The sequence below is a fragment of the Mastomys coucha genome, unplaced genomic scaffold (assembly GCF_008632895.1).
Source record: "Mastomys coucha isolate ucsf_1 unplaced genomic scaffold, UCSF_Mcou_1 pScaffold22, whole genome shotgun sequence".
NCBI lineage: Eukaryota > Metazoa > Chordata > Mammalia > Rodentia > Muridae > Mastomys > Mastomys coucha.
This window is the reverse complement of record NW_022196905.1, coordinates 209,058,368-209,077,946: the sequence shown is the minus strand read 5'-3', so window position 1 is coordinate 209,077,946 and position 19,579 is coordinate 209,058,368. Positions and strand designations below refer to the sequence as shown.

The following is a 19,579-nucleotide window of genomic DNA, read 5'->3' as shown; positions in this document are numbered from 1 at the left end:
CCTCAGTCCTAGGCATAGGTGTTCCTAGGATACTTACAAGGACACTGTGGGAGGGGCTGGCCCTGTGGTTCTCGTGCCATCACATTCCCAGCCTGCCCCTGGCTACCCTGTGCTCTCCATTCAAAACCAAACTGCACCTCGCACCCCACAGACTCCTACCTCACACCATTTCCCCCTCAGCCTTTTGCTTATTCTCCAGCCAACCAAGTTTTTTGTTGTGGATGTTTTGTGTTTGTTTTAATTTTATTTATGAGTATGTGTATGGGGAGACATGGAAGCCAGAAGAGGACATTGAATCTCATGGAGCTGAAGAAACAAGTGATCAGCCCCAAGGAGCAGAGGTCGCCATGGTTGCAGCCTCCCACATTTGTCTGTCCCACTCTGTACACTCCTTGTGGTTGCCTCCTGTGCCCTAAGGAGCCCCAGCCTCCATGAGGTGGAAGCAACGCTCAGCTCCAACAGCCTCCTGTTGGGCCATCTCCACAGGGCACTGTCCCTGCCGCTCCTTTGGAGCCAGGCCTGACAGGCCTCACTAAGGGCTGGAGACACCTCCTCTGGGTCACCTTACTCAGCAGCCTGGGCCATCTGCACTGGGCCACCTCAGACCTACACCTCCCCTGCCTTAGCTGGCTGTGTCACAGCCTCAGCTCCCAGGGAGTCCTAACTCAGAAGACACCCCTCCCAAGGTGTCCCATCCTCTGAGAAGGGTCCCTTCTGCTCTTTAATACTTGCTGTCTTTAATAACATGGAGAGATGGGCTAAAGGGGGATCTCCTGTAAGAGGCTGTGTTCCTGTGTCTGGCCTGGCTTCTACCTCTCGCTGTTGCTGGAGAAGTAGACTCCTCTGAGTCTCAAAAGAATGAAATCGCCTCTTGTTGTCTGGATCTAAAGACACCGACCCTGGCTATGTTCAGGGTGTCTGCAGCCAAGGGTCTACACAGGGTCCAGAGAATAAGATAGCAATGACCCGTTTGTTTGTTTGTTTGCTTGCTTGCTTCTTTCTTCCTTCCTTCCTTCCTTCCTTCCTTCCTTCCTCTCTCTCTCTCTTTCTCTCTCTCTCTCTCTCTTTCCTTCTTTCTATTTTTCTTTCTTTGTAAATTGAAGCAGAGTCTCACCATGTAGCCCCGGCTGGCCTGAGACTTGCTATATAGACCAGGATAGCCCAAACTCACAGAAATCCACCTGCCTCTGCCTCCCAAGCTTTGGATTTATTTTAATTTTTAAAGTAGTATTTTTATTATTTTTAATTATGGGCATATGTGATTGTTAGGTCTCAAGCCCATTAACATATCAAAGCAGACACTGGCCACCAGATTCTCCCAGCATCCCTCAGTTCCAATCTGTTACAGTATAGGGCCCTCCTGGTTGGTATACCCCACTCCCTACCCTGAACTCTGTGGCCCAGGCATTGGGGTGTGATTCCCTCCCCACCAAGCTCCTGGTCACTATATAACTCGGCCATTACATAACTGGGCCATCCTTGTTGGGGGAGGGGCTCCTTTCTTGTTTCCTTCCCCCTCTGCTCACCTGGCCGGGCTTAGGGTCACAGTCACTCTGGACTCTCCCAGATGTCTGTGTGCCGGCTACATTCTCCTTCATATCTACAAACCCTCTCCTCCACCATGCCTGGGAGGAGTCATGTCTGTCTGTCTGTCTGTCTGTCTGTCTGTCTTTCTCTCTCTCTTTCTCTCTTTTTCTTTCTTTCTTTCTCTTTTCATTCAGTGTGCAGACACTCGTGGAGGCCAAAAGCATCAGATCCTGTGTAGCTGGAGATACAGTCTGTGTGTGCTGGGAACTGAACTGGAGTATGCTGTTGGGAGAGCTGTATGTGCTCTCAGCCACTGGCTTTAGTTTTGTTTGATTGTTTGAGGTTTGGTTTTGGTTTTCTGTTTGTTCGTTTGTTTGTTTGAGATAGGGTTTCTTTGTCTTTGCTGGAACTCACTCTGTAAACCAGGTTGGCTTTGAATTCAGAGATCCACCTGCTTCTGCCTCCAGAGTGCTTGGATCCCAAGCATTCCCCACTATGCTTGGCCATTACCGCCTTTTCGTTGTTGACAAATCTCTGAGACTCCAGGGCCATGAATCTCACACACACACACACACACACACACACACACACACACACACACACTGCCATCTTCCAGATGAGACAAAGACTTGCACCTATTTCAAAGGCCACACTGAACTGACACTCTGGGTTTCCCACCTGTCCCACCTTCTTTTGCCAAGCTTGCCTTCTCTAGCCTTGGGCAGGTAACATTTTGGCTTCAGTTGATCCTGGGCCCTGGCCAACAGTGGACTGAAGACATGCCCCCAGGGGGCATTCCCAGAGGGAGAGGAAATTGAGGGGAGTGGAGACAGTGTCTTGGCTGGGTCCAAGCATGCAGAGAGGCTGGGAGCCCTGTCAAGTGCTCTACATTGTGGGGCCATAATGGAGTGTCAGCTGTTGCTGCTGCCATGCCAGACCCTGCTGGTGCCTCTGGCACCACTGGCAGAGGCAGTTCAGTGCTGGACCACTGCCTGACCCTTGCCTCACTTGGCATTAGTAGGGAGCCATGAGGCCTCCTGGGAGCTTTCCTTCTTCCCTCCCTCTCTCCGTCCCTCAGCCCTCCCTCCTCTTTCCCTCCCTCTCCCTCAAAGCCTGGTAGGACCACAGGGAGGCTCTCTGTTCTCTGGGTAGGGATATCATCCTCTTTGCTTGGCCATCTGACCCTATTGTTGCTGGAGCTGTTAGGGTTGGAGCCTGGCCTCTGGCGGCCATAACAAGTCAGGCTGAGCCATTCATCCCCAGTGGTCCAGTTAAAGACACAAGTAGGTCTCAGGCCCATTCCTCATTTGGCACTTCCAGGCTCTGTTGGACCGGTGCTCGCCTAGCATGTGTGACATCCTGGATTCCATTCCCAGTACCACATAGAGCAGACATGGTGGCATACAGCTGTCATCTCAGCACTCAGGAGGAGGAGGCAGGAGAATGAGGAATTCAAGATCATCCTTGGCTACACAAGTTGAGTCCAGTGGAAGCTACATGAGATCCCGTGTCAGAACTTAAACACGGGAGGCCTAGCATGGCAGTGCAGGCCTTTCAATCTTAGTCTGGGGAAGTAGAGGCGAGTGGGTCTCCTTGAATTTCTGGCAAACCTGGTCTATATATATGATGAGCTCTAGGCCAGCCAGGGCTCCACAGTGATACCCTGTCTCATCAAAGGCTGTGTGAGATGGACTGGTGTTAAGAGATGGCTTGCTATGCTATGCTATACAAGCATAAGGCTCCCGATCCCTAGTCCCAGCACCCACATGAAAAAGCTGGGCTGGCTGCACGTGATTGTAATTGTAAGGCCGGGCTGGGTGAGTGGAAACAAGAGGATGTTGGGGGCTCACTGGCTGTCAGAACAGCTTTGAGATCCAGAGTCAGGAAAAGGTGGCGAGCTCTACAGCATGACACTAGCTTCCTTTTCTGACCTCTGCACAGGGGTGCACACCCTGACAAACAGGCAGGGTGAGGGGCTGCTGCACTGTGAAGAGGGTAAGTAAAGAGGTCTGCTGACGCCCAAGTCCAGTTTCAGGGTCCTGATACAAGGTGAACGATTACATTCTGATCACACTTATTTATGTATGTATTCAATGTATTGTGAGTATACACCTCACACAACACAGCTTATGTGGGGGCAGGGGTGGTCAGAGGACAACTTTCAGGAGTCAGTTCTCTCCTTCTACCGTGTGGGGCCCAGGGATTGAACTCAGGTTGTCAGTCTTAGAGGCAACACCCCTTGATTAGCTGAGCTATATTCTCACAAGCCCAAGGTTCATATCTGAACAGAAGGCAAGAGCTGTAAACAGCTCAGTGGTCCTCTCCAGACGATAGTCCTGAGCCCCATTGCTGGCTCAGCTTCAGTCTCTCCTGAAGTCTGACAGTATGTTGGAACTGTGTGGAATCTTTACCAGAGACAAGTTAAGTTTCAATGTTGGTTGCACCAGGCTTAGGTTCCTGGGGAAATTCTTTTTGTGTGGATGTCAGGGTGAGGGGCAAGATTTCTCTATATCTGTATAGCCTTGGCTGTTCTGGAACTCACTTTGTAGACCGGGCTCGCTTCAGACTCATAGACATCTGCCTGCCTTTGCCTCTCCAGTCCTGGGATTAAAGGCATGAGTCATCACCACCTGGCCCCTGGGGAAATTCTAATGTCTTGGAGGCCCTTGTTTAAATATTCTGATAGGTAAGGGAAGGGCAAAGACGTCTCCTTTGTGTATGTATGTATCCCCACATGAATGTATGTGCACCGTGTGTGTGCAGGTGCCTGTGGAGGCCAGAAGAGGACATTAGATCCTCTGGAACTGGAGTTTCAGACAGTTGTGAGCTGCCATGTGGGGTTCTCTGCAAGAACAGAACGGTCTTAACCTCTGAGTCATCTCTTTAGAATGTCTTCATTCTTGCCAGGAAGTTTACAGTGAATTCGTCTATGGGGAGTCCCACGGTGGCCTGCAGATAGTGGCTTGCATGACGTGAGCCTGCCCATTTTAACATTGCGGATGAAGAGTTCAGGGCTTTACACAGCCCTGAAACCTGAATCCGTAATATTAAGCTTAGCCTGGCTTCCTCTCAAGAACCTCGGCTGCTAAACTTGATCTCCACTAGCCCCACCCAAACACGTGGGAAATAAGAGTTCATTTCTGTCTTCTTGATGTCTGGAAGGTTAATGAAATGTTATTGGGAAGTCAGAGAGGAGATGGTTCTGGGGACAAGGAGCATAGGATGGTGTATGTCCCTCAGCTGTGCGCAACTGCAAAGCCTGCTCATGATCCTCTGCTCCACAGAGAGGCAGGGCCTTGGGCATGAACATGCCATGGCATGGGTGTGGAGAAGTCAAAAGACAACTTTGAGACTCTGTTTTCTCTTTCCACCATATGGGCTAGGATATTAAATTCAGGTCATTGCAGTTGGTGGCCAGGTCAGTGCCTTTATGAAGAACCAGGCTGCTTCCATCTTGGGCTTGAAAGCCATCTTATAGTAAGGACAAACCAGGCTCGTTCCTGCTTATTATTACATCTCTGTTTCTCAGGACTTGGATTATGTCCCACTTGTAACCTTAACTACAAATGGTTCTTTCTGTACTACCTGTTCCAGAAAATGACAACCATGTCTTAGCTTCAAAAGGTTGTTGCGATTACCCTGTTATGACCACCTTGCAACCATGTCTGTTTCCGGTGGGTATTGTGACCAACTTGTCACCCTTGTGTTCTGTGTCTGTAACCCTATTTGCCTGCCAAATCCTCCATTTGGAAACCCCCTACCCTGAGTTATAAAACATAATTGTCCAACCTAGCTGGTGGCATCCTCCTTTAACCCCTGCATTTGGGAGGCAGAAGAAGGTAGATCTCTGTGTGTTCAAGGTCAGTCTAGTCTACATAGTGAGTTCCAGGACAACCAGGGCTACATAATGAGACACTGTCTCAAAACACAAAAACAAAAACAAAAACAAAAAATAAAACAAAAAAAAACACCAAAAATTAAACAAATGTATCTTCCCCACGTTCAATGCTGATTGATGTCATAAACCCAGTTTTTAGGGAGAGACAACCCATGTACACAAATTAAAAAGCTTGCTTTAACTAATTGCTTGGTTTAATTTTCTTGGCCATGATTTGAGTCAGTGGTCTTTCTCCTAGAATCTGTGGGATTAACACTTACCCATTGAGCCATTTTGCTGGCTCCTTTGTTCTGTTTCCACAAAGGGGTGGGGAAGCAAGATTGAGCCTAAGTATTACTGTGCCTATTGAGCCTAAGGATTGCTCTGCCCAAGGCTTGAGCAGGCTGAGTAACTCAGGTCACTCCGTTCCCCACTGTCTTACTTCCCTTTTAAGGAGTTCAGAGCTTCAACATACACATTGAATAGCTGAAGTGCTCTGTAATCTTGGTTAAAGAGCTTGACCTCTCTGTGTTCCTGTGTTCCCTTTGACCTGTGGTTGTGTTTATTGTTCGGTTAATTCACCAGTTAGTTAGTTAGCAGGGACAGGTTCCACAGGAATGTCATAAGATCTCGTGAAGGATAAAGCTTGGACCCAGAGACGTCACTTTCAGAAAGTCAGATCGCGTCAGCAGGATTGCAATTTTGCTTCCCACGTTTTGCACAAGAGCTCGAGTAGCAGAGGAAGGCTGAGTGATCTGAGTTTCTGCCCTTTGTGTCATCTGCAGGGGGGACAGTAAGGGAGGGACGGGCTGAGAATTAACCAAGAGTCCGTCAACTGTCAAGGTCTAAGTTCAGGGAAGAGTAAAGCTACTTGCGCGCCGTGGGAACCTGAGGAGTCTGCGCCGAACACACTAGATCATCCAGGGCAGACAGGATCGTTATGGTCTGCACCTGGCGCGCCCACCCCTGGAAGATGCACCGCCTACGGCTGCTGCGATTGGCCGCAGGATCTGTACATCTTTAGTGTTGCAGTCAATCATCGTCGCCCTTCGGGCTACACCCTCCGATCCTCGAGCTTCGCCCTTGCCCAGCGCTCCAGCTTACTCCGGGTTCTGACCTTGCTCCTCAGCGATTGGCCAAGAGGGCTGTCTCCAGGCCCCGCCCCTCCCTTCAGTTATTGGCCAAAAGCGTTGCTTGTTTTCTGCAGAATCCAATCCTCGTTTCTGTCCGCTTGTGCCCCGAACTCTCAGAGACCAAGAGCCGCCTCTCCTCTTAGCTCCGCCTATGCCCCTTGGCAATTGGCCGGGAGCTCTGCCCATTCTCCGCGGGTTCCAATTCTTGCACGCCTCCCCATCAGGCCTCTCCGCCTTGTACCCGGTGTGGAACGCTCGAAAGACCCAGGGCTGCCCCTCCACGTAGCCTCGCCCCTTCCTTTAGCGATTGGTCAGGAAGGATGCCCGTCTGCGTCATGCCTGCCAATTCTTGCCGTCTCCAGCGCTGATTGGCCAGGGCGTGGCCAATGGCGGCAGGGCCTGGGCCCCTCCCGGACCTCGAGCTTCGGGTCCGCGCGAGGCGGGGCTGCGGCGGCTGTGGCAGTAGCGGCAGCGGCAGCGGCGGCGACGCGTCCGGGCAGGTGAGCGCGACCCAAGGAGCGCAGGCGCCACGGGGCGACGCGGGGTGGCGGGGTTCTCGCGGCCCTGGCTGGGAGGAAGCGCGACATGGGGCCGTTTCGTTGTGACAGCAGTGTCGCGAGCGTGGAGAGGTGACAGATCCCCTCACACGCCCTGTGTTTCGCGCGTCCTCGGGGTCCCCACGGCCAGGCCGAACCCTGATTTCACACCGAACTGCCCTGCGAATGACAACCTCTGTGAGGCCGAGGTGGCCGCTTACGCACCCAACATGCGTGCCTCCCTGACCTGATCTTCCCCTGCCCGCTGCGTGTCCCTCCTTCGGAACCCGGGTGGACGTTTCGGGTGCAAGCTTCGGGTGCCATTCGGCTGCCGCTGCTCTCTGCTACACACGTGCACCTGCGTGCCGCATTCTCCCCATCGCTTCACTCCCAAAGCAAAGTCCACCTAACTTGTGTTTTTAAAATTTTTTTTTTCTTTTCGTCTCCTGTGTAGTTAGTTGTGCGTGGGTTGGTTTGGTTTTGGAGACGGAGTTTCACTGTGTAGAGCCAGCTGGTCTGGAACTCAGAGATCTCCCTGCCTCTGCCTCCCAAGTGCCAGAATTAAAGGTGTGCGCTGCCACCTGGTCTGTATTGTTTTAACGGGACTTTTAAATTTATTTCTAATATCTCATTTTATTGTATTTATCGATTGATTGGTTTTGGAGTCAAGATCTTGTGGTGTAACCCAGGTTGTCCTTGAACTCTTGAAGGATGCAGGTGAGATGGCCCAGCAAACTGAGTTTTTGGGAACTGACTGCCAAAAGTTGTCCTCTGATCTCTACATGGGCTCTGTGGCGCACGCATGAACACACACACACACACTCTCTTTCTCTCTCTCTCTCTCTCTCTCTCTCTCTCTCTCTATATATATATATATATATATATATATATATATATATACATATACATGTATATGTATATATATACACACATATATGTATATATGTATATATATGCATGTACACTATATATATGTGTGTATATATGTATGTATGTATATGCATATGCATATAAAATCACAACATGATGGTATTTATAGGTTATCCCAGCACTGGATAGGTAGAGGTAGGATCAGAAGTTCAAGGTTACCTTGGCTACACACATAGTGAATTTGAGGTAGCCTGGGCTCTTTAAGACCTTGTTTCATAAAAAGAAAAGAAAGAAAACTAACAGTGCATAGACTGTTAACACTGGATAAACAGTGCATAGACTGGAGCTGAGTTGGTAGAGTGCTTGTTTGAAGTTGGGGGTTCCATTCCTAGCACCACATAAAGCAGGTATGGGGAGACACCCTTGTCATCTCAGCACCTGGCAGTGAAAGCAGGGGGCTCTGGAGCTCATGCCCAGCCTGGGCGACACAGAGACCCTGTCTCAAAGACCAATAACAAATAAAAAACCCAAGGCTGGACAGCTTTCGAGTCATTTCTGGACTTAGAATAATCCCATCAGCCTGATGCTCAGAGCAATTCACCCTGTCTGTGAGCCACCTCCTGTCAAAGACTGGTTGCTGCTGTTTCTCTGGCGTTAGTGGAGGCAGGGAGCTCCCACCATACCCCACCCCATTCCTAGGCATTTCTCCCAAGTCGTGACTGATTGAATCCGGAAATGCTTAGCTGGAAGGGACAGCCCCTAGGTGGCTGCCTGAGCTTGTGTCTCCAGGCTTTGGCGGGTGTGGAGGCAGGCGGGGGTGGGAGGGGGAGCTGCTGAACATCTGGGGCACTGTTAGTTGCGGTCAGATCAGGCCTTCTCCATGACCTGCCCAAGCTCCTTGCTGCTGTTCAACAGTAAGGAAATACTTCTCAGAGTTGGGAGGGCTAATGTTTCAACTGCTTAAAGCTTCAGTGCAGAAAGGTGGGGCCCTGAATTGGGAAAGAAAGATTTTTCTGGCAGTTTTTTAGTTCTCCTGAGTCTAATTTCCATGTGTGTAGGAGGACAGTGGCTTTGTTGTGGAAAATCAATAAAGGTCTTATTTCCTGTGAGGCTGGCCCGGTGCTGTCACTCTCTGTGGTCTCTCCCTTCACTGAGGATAGTGCCGGAATGTTCCTCCTGGTCATGTCACCTTCAGCTTCTCCTGTGGAAACTGTAGCCTTTGGGACTTTCCATTTGATTTCAAGCAAGGTCATGGGGTACAGCTCAGTAGTAGAATACTTCCTTCGTATTTTGAAAGTCTTGGGTTTCACCCCAGCCTTGGAAAAGAAAATTATAATATAGGTGTAAAGTATGTATATGTATATATGGTTATTTATATGAGCTGTGTGCATATATGAATGTCTATGAGTTTAGTGTATATGAATAAGGTCCACAAACACACAGAGGCCAGGGAAGGATGTTTGGTGTTGCTCCAGCAACCATGCCTGCCTTTTTACATGGGTGCTGGAGACTTGAACTTGGGTTTTCACACTTGCCTGCAGCTCTTACCTGCTGAACCTCTGCTCAGCTCCTCTGTACACATTCTTTTTTTTTTTTTTTTTTTTTTTTTTTTTTTTTTTTTTTTTTTTTTTGGTTTTTCGAGACAGGGTTTCTCTGTGTAGCCCTGGCTGTCCTGGAACAACTCACTCTGTAGACCAGGCTGGCCTCGAACTCAGAAATCCACCTGCCTCTGCCTCCCAAGTCACATTCTTTTATATACACATATATAGCATGTGTACATAAAATTAGATTTTGATGATATAAGTGATACAGGTAGTTTAATAAAATCAGTATATGCTACCAATGGTGCATTTAATTCTAGCCCTTGGAAGATAGAGGCAGGGGGATCTTTGTGAGTTTAAGGCTAGCCTGGTCTATATAGTGAGTTTTAGAAAAACCAAGGCTACATAGTAAGACTATTTCCAATAAATCAATATTGGCATGCTGTGTACTCCTTTCATCCTAGTACCAGGGAGACTGAGGCTAGAGGGTAATGAGTTCAAGGCCAGCCTGCAATACATAGCAAGACCCTATTAGAACAAAACAATAATCACATGAGTATAGTGGTAAGGCTTGCAGTCCCAGATGAGGGAAGCTGAGACAATATTGAAGCCAGCTTGGACTCCACAGTAAGACCTTGTTTCAATAAAATGAAATAACCAAAACTCCCCAGAAGTGCCTGTTTTATGGCCACTACCATCGTAGCATTTAGGAGGAGGAGACAGGAGTATAAGAGTTGAAAGTCATCGTTAGCTATACAGAAAGTTCAAGGTCTTTTTGGGTTACTTGAGACCCTGTGTCAAGCAAATTAAAAAAACAAAAACAAAAACAAAAGCCCAGATATTAAAAAATAGCAAAGATTGGTCTGGAGAGATGGCTCAGCAGTTAAGAGCACTGACTGCTCTTCCATAGGTCCTGAGTTCAATTCCCAGCAACCATATGGTGGCTGTGGTGGTTTAAATATGCTTGGTTCAGTGAGTGAACTATTTGGAGGTGTCACCTTGTTAGAGGAAGTGTGTCACTGTGAGTGTGGGCTTTAAGACCTTTGCCCTAGCCGGGCACTGGTGGCGCATGCCTTTAATCCCAGCACTTGGGAGGCAGAGGCAGGCAGATTTCTGAGTTCGAGGCCAGCCTGTTCTACAGAGTGAGTTCCAGGACAGCCAGGGCTACACAGAGAAACCCTGTCTGGAAAAAACGAGGGCTTGGGGGTGGGGACCCTTGCCCTAGATGCCAGGAAGCCAGTTTTCTCCTGTCTGCCTTTGGATGAAGAGGTAGAACTCTAGCTCCTCCAGCCCCAGGCCTGCCTGGATGCTGCCATGCTCCTGTCTTGATGATAATGGACTGAACCTCTGAACCTATAACCTGGCCCCAATTAAATGTTGTTCGTCATAAGACTTCCCTGGTGTGTCTGAAGACAGCTACAGTGTACTCATATAAATAAATAAATAAATAAATAAATAAATAAATAAATAGCAAGATTATAGCTAACTATGGGATCTGCATAGGCTCTTGCTGCAATGAGGCCAGAAGAATAGCAGGTCCCTCATTGGTGGCTCTTTAAGCTGTTGCCTCTAGAGCAGCCAGTGGGAATGTGCATGGGTGGGTCCGACCCCAGCTGTACAGCTCCTCAGTACCCCCTGTCTTCATGATTAAGTTCAGCTGCCAGGGCCAGGCCATTGTTCTCTCAGGGAGAAGGGAGAAGGCCCGCTTCCTTCAGTAGCCAGTTCAGACAGGATTAAGGGCTCAGGCCTGCCCCTGTGACAGGTTAGCAGCAATGCTGAAAGCCTTTGATCCGTCCCCTTCAATGTCCTGGCTCAGGAAGCAGGCCTCACAACAGACTTTGGGTCCTCTTCCACAGTAAGGTGAAAGGTCAGGGCATCTCACAGTCCCTCTCTGCAACATGGAGAGGAGTCAGGGCGTGACCTGTTGTTCTGGGGTGTGGGTGCTGGAATTGGTTTCCCCCTTAACACAGAAGATGAAAAGCACCTATATTTGCCAAGCACTCTGACCCTGAATAGTACTCCAATTCTTGGGTCTTGATATTTTAGGATAAGACACCCCAAGAAAAACAACAGTGAGCCCGGGAAGATGGCTGACTACAGTGCTTGTTGTGCAAACGTGAGGACCTCAGTTCAAGCCATAGAACCTATTTAAGAGAAAAGTCTAGAACTCCAGGGAGGGAGGTTGAGACCTGGGGCTTGCTGGCCCCCCAGCCCAGTTTACCATGTCAAGCTCTAAGCCAATGGGAGAAATACCGTGTTAGAGGGCTGCAACCCTCTAACACAACAGTCCCTCGTGTTGTTGCTGCTTCATAAGTGTAATTTTGCTACTGTTATGGACTGTAATGTAAATATCCCCAAAGGAGTCATGAGCCACTAGCTGAGAACCGCTGGACTAGAGCGAGATGAGCTATTAAGAGCACCTGTTGCTCTTCTAGAGGACCCAGGTTCAATTCCCAGCACCCAAATGGTGGCTCACAACCATCTGTAACTCCAGTTCCTCGGGATTTGACACTATCTTCTTGCTTCCTCAGGTACAAGTGATACACAAACATGCTGACCTGGAGCTCTCCACATAGGCGAGGCTGGCCTCAAATGCATGGAGATCTGACCGCCTCTGCCTCCTGGCAGCTGGGAATAAAGTCATGCTTAACTACACCAAGCCCTTATTGATTTGTTTTTGAGACAGCCTGAGGCAGTGTCTCATATAGCGCAGGCTGACCTTGAACTACCTATGTAGTTGAAATTGGCTTTAATGTCTAATTTCTCCTGCCTCTGCCTGCCAAGTTCTGGGTGAAGAGTGACTGAGGGAGGCACCTGATAAGGACACACACATGTCAGTGAATGCATGTATGCACATAGACACACACACACGCAGACACCCCACACAAACATGCATGCATGCTGTACACATGCCCGTGCACACACACACAAGAACTATCTACCTGTTGTTTTGATGCTGGAATGAAAGCCAAGGATTGGTGGCCACTAGGCAAGCATTTTACCAGGGAGCTATGCTTCCACCCCCATTTCTTATCTGTTTGTTTGTTTGTGAGACAGGGTTTCATTCTAGAACTCATTCTGTAGACCAGACTGGTCTAGAATTCAGATATTCACCTGCCTGCCTCTACCTCCTGAATGCTGGATTAAGGAGTGTGCCACTACCAGCCAGCTACAAAATATCCATTTCTTTGAAAGCTAGTGAAGTGACTTAATGGATAAAGGCCTCTGCAACCAGACCTTATTCCCAGCTCCCAGGAGGCAGAGGCAGTCAGATCTCCATGCATTTGAGGCCAGCCTTGTCTACGTGGAGAGTTCCGGACCGGCTGTAGCAAAGTAGTGAGACTGTCTAAAGGACAAGTTGATGCAGTCAAAAGGTTTTTTTAAAAGATATTTTATTTTTGGTTTATGTCTATGAGGTTTTTGCCTGCATGTGTCTATGCACCTCGAGTGCCTAGTGCCAGGAGAGACCAGAAGAAGGTATCAGATTCCCTGGAAGTGGAGTTGTGGTGAACAGATGGTTGTGAGCTGCCATGTGGATGCTGGGAATGGAAACTGTGTCCTCTGAAAGAGAAGTCGGTGCCCTTAACCACTGAACCAGTTCTCTAGCCCCAGAAATGCATTTTTAATTTTAAGTATTAAATGCCTAAGAAGTAAGAGTCTCTGATGCCATATGTCTGTAATTCCAGAATACTGTGGCAGGAAGATAGAAAGTTCCAGACTAGCCTGGGCTACATTGTCAAGAACAAACACAAAATAAACAAACAAGAACAACAACAAAAAGAATGAAAGGAAGGAAGGAATGAAGGAAGAAAGAAAGAGAAAGAAAGAAAAACAAAAATCAGACATGATGGTACACACCTTTAATCTCAGCACTGGAGAGGCAGAGACTGGTGGATGTCTATTAGTTTAAGGCCAGCCTGGTCTATTGAATTAGTTTTAGGACAACCAGGGCTACACAGCTTTTGTCTCAAAAAAGAAAAAAAAAAAAAGATCCTGTATGAAAGATAGATAGATAGATCAATAGTTAGCTAGCTAGCTAGATGAACAGATAGCTAGATAGATGGATAGATAGATAGATAGATAGATAGATAGATAGATAAAATAAAAAGGAAAGAAAAGTATCATGTGGTGTGAGAAGAAAGAAATTATATTTTAAAAAGTAACAAGTAACAGGGTAGAGAAGTTGTCCCTCTTAAGTCTCCCAGTCATTATGCTATTTTTAAATGTGCCTGTTGGACATCTGTTTTCTTACTGAGGCACCTTTTGCTGCGACTATCTGCAGCCATGCTCACATCCCAGAGGCTTTTGTTTTGTGGGGGGAGCAGAGAAGGACACCACTTTACCACAGTCCTTTGTTCTGTTGTTTCATTGATGGCTATTAAGCTTTCTCTGTGTTGCAAGCCAGCACTTGGGAAGCAGAGGCTAGTGCGACCCTGAGATTAAGTCTAAGCAGGACTATCTAGCAAGACCTTGTCTCAGAAGGCACAAAAGAAAGTTTTACTGTTCTGATTTACCACCTGAGATGCGGTAGTTGGTGATGGCTGCTACTGGGAGTGAATGCAGGAGTGTGGACAAAGCCTACTGAGCTACCCACAGTGGATGGAGGTTTGATGGCTGTTCCTCTCACAAGCCATCCTGCTGACAGAAACACTGGGCTCAGCCAGCCAAGGGAAAACAATTGTATGACTCTGAAAAGGGGGTAGGCAAGAGAAGTCCAGAGATTCAAGGTCAGCTTGGCCCACATGGGGAGACCTTGTTTTTAAAAAGCCATCAAAAACATCTGGACGTGAGACTCTAGCACTCAGCATCCCAGCCTCCCAAGGCTAAGGCAGGAGGATCAGGAATTTAATGCCATCCTCTTCTATGTACCTGGCTGGAGGCCAGCCTGGGCTACTTGAAATCCTGTCTCAAAACAGACAAACACACATTCTTCAGTCAGAGAATGAGCTAGTTGCATAATGCTGAGGACTTCCAGAATCCCATGCGGCTCCATAAATCTTGGTATCTCTGTCTCTCTTTTTCCTTCCTTTTCTTTCTCACGTTCTTCCCCCGCCCCCTGCTTCCTTCTTTCTTTCCTTTATGACAAAGTTTCCACCATGTAGACTAGGCTACCATTGAATCTGATATCCTCCTGCCTCAACCTTCCCAAAGCTAGGATCCCAGGTGTGTGCTGCCATGCCCGGCTTCCCCCATAGACCTCTTGCCTTTGTTTCTGTGGTTGTGGGTGGAACCCAGGGTACTGTATGTGTTAGGCAAGTGCTCTCCCATTGAGCTATGTATGAGCTATGAGTCTCACACTGTAGCCCAGGCTGGCCTTGAACTCTTATTTTTTGTATGGATGCTTTGCTTACACCTATGTTTGTGCACCTCCCACAGTGCAGCAGAGGTCAGAACCTGGTATCAGATATACTGGAACTGCAGATGGTTGTGAGGTACCATGCGGTTGTTAGGAGTTAAACCCCAGATATCAAGGACAACTAGTGCTCTTAACCTCAGAGCTGTCTGTCCAGCTTTGTACTTGATCTTCCTACTATAGCCCTTTGAGTAGCTGTGGTGTCAGGCCTGAGCTCACTAGGTCACAGTATTGGTTTGGGACCTAGGACACAGATGACCACTCATGGTTTGCTCAGGTATGGCTTTCTTTTCTGCAGAGTTGGTGGGTGTACCAAACTTGCAGCTCTCAGCAGCAAGTCGAGGCTGGTGTTTGGAATCCTGCTCAAAGCATTCCTGGATCCTGTGACCACTGCCTTGGAAATGCCCTGCAGTTCAGTGCAGGGGTGGACCATAAAGACCTGACCCTCAGCCACTGCATCCTCCTCTGCAGCCCCTGGTCCCCTCATCTCACCCTGAGGGAAACTGTCCCAGTTCCCAGCCCCCAGCATGGTGGGAGGACGATCTACTGCCTCCCAGGCCTTTCCCCAGAGCAGACATCACTTAAACATGGCAGGGAGCAGTTAAAAGTGTCCTCCCAGCACTCAGGGTGTGAAAGAGAAGAATCAGGAGCTCACAGCCATCTCCAATTAGATAGTCACATTGAGGGCCACACATAAGACCCCTTCTCAAAAGCTTGGCAACGGAGGCACATTTCCTCAGGCCCAGTGCTGGGGAGCAGAGGCAGGAGGATCTCTGAGTTCAGGGCCAGCCAGGGCTACACAGTAAGACCTGTCTCATAAACAAACAAGCAGGAAGATGGTAGGGGAGCATTGGGCTGGGAAGGTGCATGGCCCATTTGGTCCATTGGTTGTGAAAGGGTCTGAGTCCTGCCTGCTTCCTTGTTAGGGAGCATACCTGCAGCACACATCACCTGCCCAGGAATATAGTGACGGATAGGGAATCAAGTATAGAGAGGTCACATGTGGCCTCTGTCTTGTCACAGCAGCAATATGATCTGCCCCTATTTGGGGAAGGGTTAACATGATGAAGAGCTGCATTGGGGGGCAATAGAGACATGCACAAATGCAGGAACAGGGCTGGGAAGGCTAAAGCACCATGCAGGTGTTGCTAAGCCGTGGCCTTCCTGGACCCCTCCCTCCCAGCCTAAGTAGGAATCAAGCAGAAAGGAATAGGGAAGTCACTTGAGTACTCAGGGCACAGGTAATGCTGGGGACAGGGAGGATGGGATTTTTAGGATGAGCTTCAGAGGATGCAGAAATTGTTCTTAACAGAGCAGAGCATGAAAATGTGGAGTTGAGTATGTCTAGGTAATTTAACTACCTGACCCTGAGTAAGTGTTGAGTGGTCAGGCACATCACTGTTCTGCACCCGGTGTGCTGAGAATGTGAGCTTTTGGAAGTGAGGAGCAATAACTGAAGGGGAACCAACATATGGGTTTGAATGTCTTGACTTATAGCATATCCAAGGGTCACTGGTGACTGAGTGAGCAAGAGCAGAGGACAGTGACTCTTCGTACAATTATTTATTTGTTGTGGTTGAGGAGGGTGTGTACATGCTGCAGCATGTGGTGGATGTGGGAGGCCACGTGGCAGGAGTCAGTTCTCAGTTCTCAGGTGGGTTCCAGAGACTGGAGAGATCATCAGGCTTGGCAGCAAGTCTCTCACTGGCCTTTCTTTTCCTTTTCCCTTTTCTTTTTCTTTTCTTTTCAGTAGTGGATCTGGAACCCAGAGGCAAGCAATGTGAGACAAACAATCTCCCACTGAGCTAAATGTCTTCCCTACTCCTCTCTGTACTTTTCATCTTTGAGACCCAGTCTTGCCATGTTACCCAAGCTGGCTTGGAACTTGCTATGTATCCCACCCAGGCTGTCCTTGAACTTGCACCTTAGATTGCAAATGCTGGTTGGCAGGTGTGCTATGACCAGAGTTGTCTCGGCCTTTTGAGATCTGCATGACTGTGAGGCGTGCTTAGAGTTCCTAGCCAGGGTGACAGTCACAGTCCCCAGAGCACAAAGTGAGCTGCTCCTGTCTGTCTTTAAGGCTGGCAGGCAGTCAGGATTAGCAGGCACCAGCCACCATGCCAGCCGCACCAAACACTGATCTAGAAAAGAAAACAGTCCTTATCATTGGCAGACAGATGGTAATTGGTTTCTGATGACTGTGGCTGTAGGACCCACGGTAGGCCTGGAAACTGTCACTGAGAAGGTGCCTCTTCACACACAGGTTGAGGCTGTCTGCAGCCCTCAGGCACAGATGACTGGTTGGTGCAGGTGACAGGTTGCCCTCCCACTACCCTGGCAGGTAGGTCTGATAGTAAAGGGTGCTGAGGATGGAACCCAAGGCCTCCTGCGTGGTAAGCACGTGCTCCTCACCTGACACCTCCCAGATGGTTGTCCTGTGAGCTGTTACTCCCTCATCCCTCACCTACCAGAGTGGAACAGTTAGGGAAAATGCAGTTGCTTAGTGCCGGACTGTTTTCAGGCACCTGAGTTTGAGGCCAGCCTAGTCTACAGAGTGAGTTCCAGGCCAGCCAGGGCTGGTTACACTGAGAAACCCTGTCTTATGGGGGTTGAGGGGGGAACCAACCAACAAACAAAAAACAGGATAGAAGATACATCTATTCCTATAAACCAATGTGGGTCATATAGGTCAACGTGTTTTCTGTTCCATAGTCATCTGGCCTCACCCCACCCCAGAGCAAAGTGATCCCAGAGAGCAGAGCACAGAGGTGGCAGAGTGGCCACTTGACCAGGAGATGCTTAACTGACCTTACTGTAACCAGGAGTAACCAGGAGGCCCAGGCCCAAGCACTGACAGAAATCCTGTGCTGTGTTCTCCTGGGCTCATTGTGAGAATACAGCTGACCTGTCCAGCACTGGGAGAAGGGCAAGACATAGCCAGTGTCCCCATGGCCATCAGGTCGTGAGCAACAGAGGCTGAGGAGAGGAGACAGGAGACAACATAGATCCAGGAAGACAGGATGGGGGTGGCTTGGGGCAGTGTGTAACTACTGAATGCTTACCAAGGGGGAGGGATACAAAAAATGACTAGTAGATCCCCAACAAAGCCTGTTAGCTGCGACTGCAGTGACAGACTGACAACACTGCCATCTGCTGTTATGTGTAAGCCTTGGTTCTAGCATTGTCATCTGCCCCTCTTCCCTCCCCCAGTCACCAAACCCTCAACGCAGGTCCCTTCTGTATAGTGGAGTGTTGTTTTCTTACAACCCGAGTGTGTCCTCCCCGAGTGACAGGATACGGGACAGTGTGGACATAAGCACTATGTTGTTTAGGAGACTGTGAGCATGCTCAGTGCCGATGCTCTTTGTATTTGGCCTGGTGCCTGCTCAGCAAGCTGCCTACACCCTCAGCTCTTGTAGACAATTTCCGTGTTTGCTTTCAAGTCACCATGGGTCACTGTCTACTTGGTCTAACTGGCTGGTGCTGGGGAGCAGAGCCTCACAGATGGTGAGGCTCAGTCTACAGAATTCTCACATCCCAGTGTGGGCGCAGGAATCACATCATGTCCTGACCTGGCATGTCTAGCCAAATCCCACCCAGCTTTGTCTGGGGACAGGAGCTCCAGAACACCAGCTGGCTCATCTATTTCTCTTCCTTGCCTGCAAGGTCTGGTCTTGTGCCTCACTGGGGGCAGAGTAATTATTATTACTCGAGAAAAAGTCTTGCTATATAGAGCCCAAACCTTGAACTTGACGCTCCTGCAACAGCCTCCCAGTGCCTGGTGACAGGCTATTTATTTGGCAGCACGGGAGATGGGGACCAGCACGTTGCATAGGCCAGGAAATTGGCTCCTCACTAAGTGCCATTGCCTGCTCCCAAGATTTTAAAAATCATGCAAGCTTTGTCTTTCATCCTCTCTCAGAGGTGGTTTCCTCTGGCTTTCTCCAGGCTTGTGAAAGCCAACTGGCTGGGGTATCCTCATGCCAAGGACAGGCATCCTGGCTACAGTCCCTCAAGTGTGGTTTCCCCATCCTCTTTCCTCTGCCAGGCAGTCTGTGGCATGAGCCCGCAGCAGGGGCAGGTTAACCAGTCCTCAGTCTGGTGGTCCAGATACTAACTTCTGTCCTCACTCTGAGACATGAGCTGGGAGGGACTCCTGGTGTGCGGGAGGGCCTGCATCCAGGGCACGGAACTGCTCAAGACACTGCCTGTGACAGGGTTCTGTTCTGTCTGGCTGTTTGGGAATTGATGCCCATGTCTTCCACCCCCAACTCCCACCCTGTGGATGTCCCTCTGGGATAAGTGAAGGCTTAATTAAGGAACATGTGGTTTTCTAGGACAGGGCTGGACTCCCTAGGTAAGAGATCTCCTGCCGCTTTGGAGTCCAGCGCTAGGCTTGGCTGAGCTTCTTTGAAAAGAAAGGAAAGTACCTCAGTAGCGGGCGAGTGAGCAACCATGCACCCCAGTAACCATCTGGAGTCTCCATCACTGCTGCCCTCCTCCCGGCAGGCCAAACCTTCCTCATATACAGAAGGGTTGGGTTTTTTTGTTTTTTGTTTTTTAGGGTTTTTTGTAGGTTTTAGGGTACTGGGGTGAGGGGAGCCATCCATGGCTTATATTATCCCACCCCATGCCCCAATCCTTCACTGGAGAATTCTAGGCAGATGCTCTACACCTGAGCCATGCCCCCCCCCACACACACACTGGGAGATCTTAGACAGACCTCCTCCCCTGAGCCATGC

At 49.1% G+C, this 19,579-nt stretch overlaps 1 protein-coding gene across 1 annotated transcript in view; it reads left to right on the top strand.

Moving 5' to 3' along the window:
* The first annotated feature begins 6,798 nt into the window (after positions 1–6,798).
* Positions 6,799–19,579, top strand: part of Slc25a42 (solute carrier family 25 member 42) — a 28,329-nt gene continuing 15,548 nt past the window's right edge. Inside the window, exon 1 of the mRNA XM_031340087.1 lies at positions 6,799–7,037. The gene's annotated coding sequence lies outside the window, so the exon portion shown is untranslated. The remainder of the gene's footprint in view (positions 7,038–19,579) is intronic.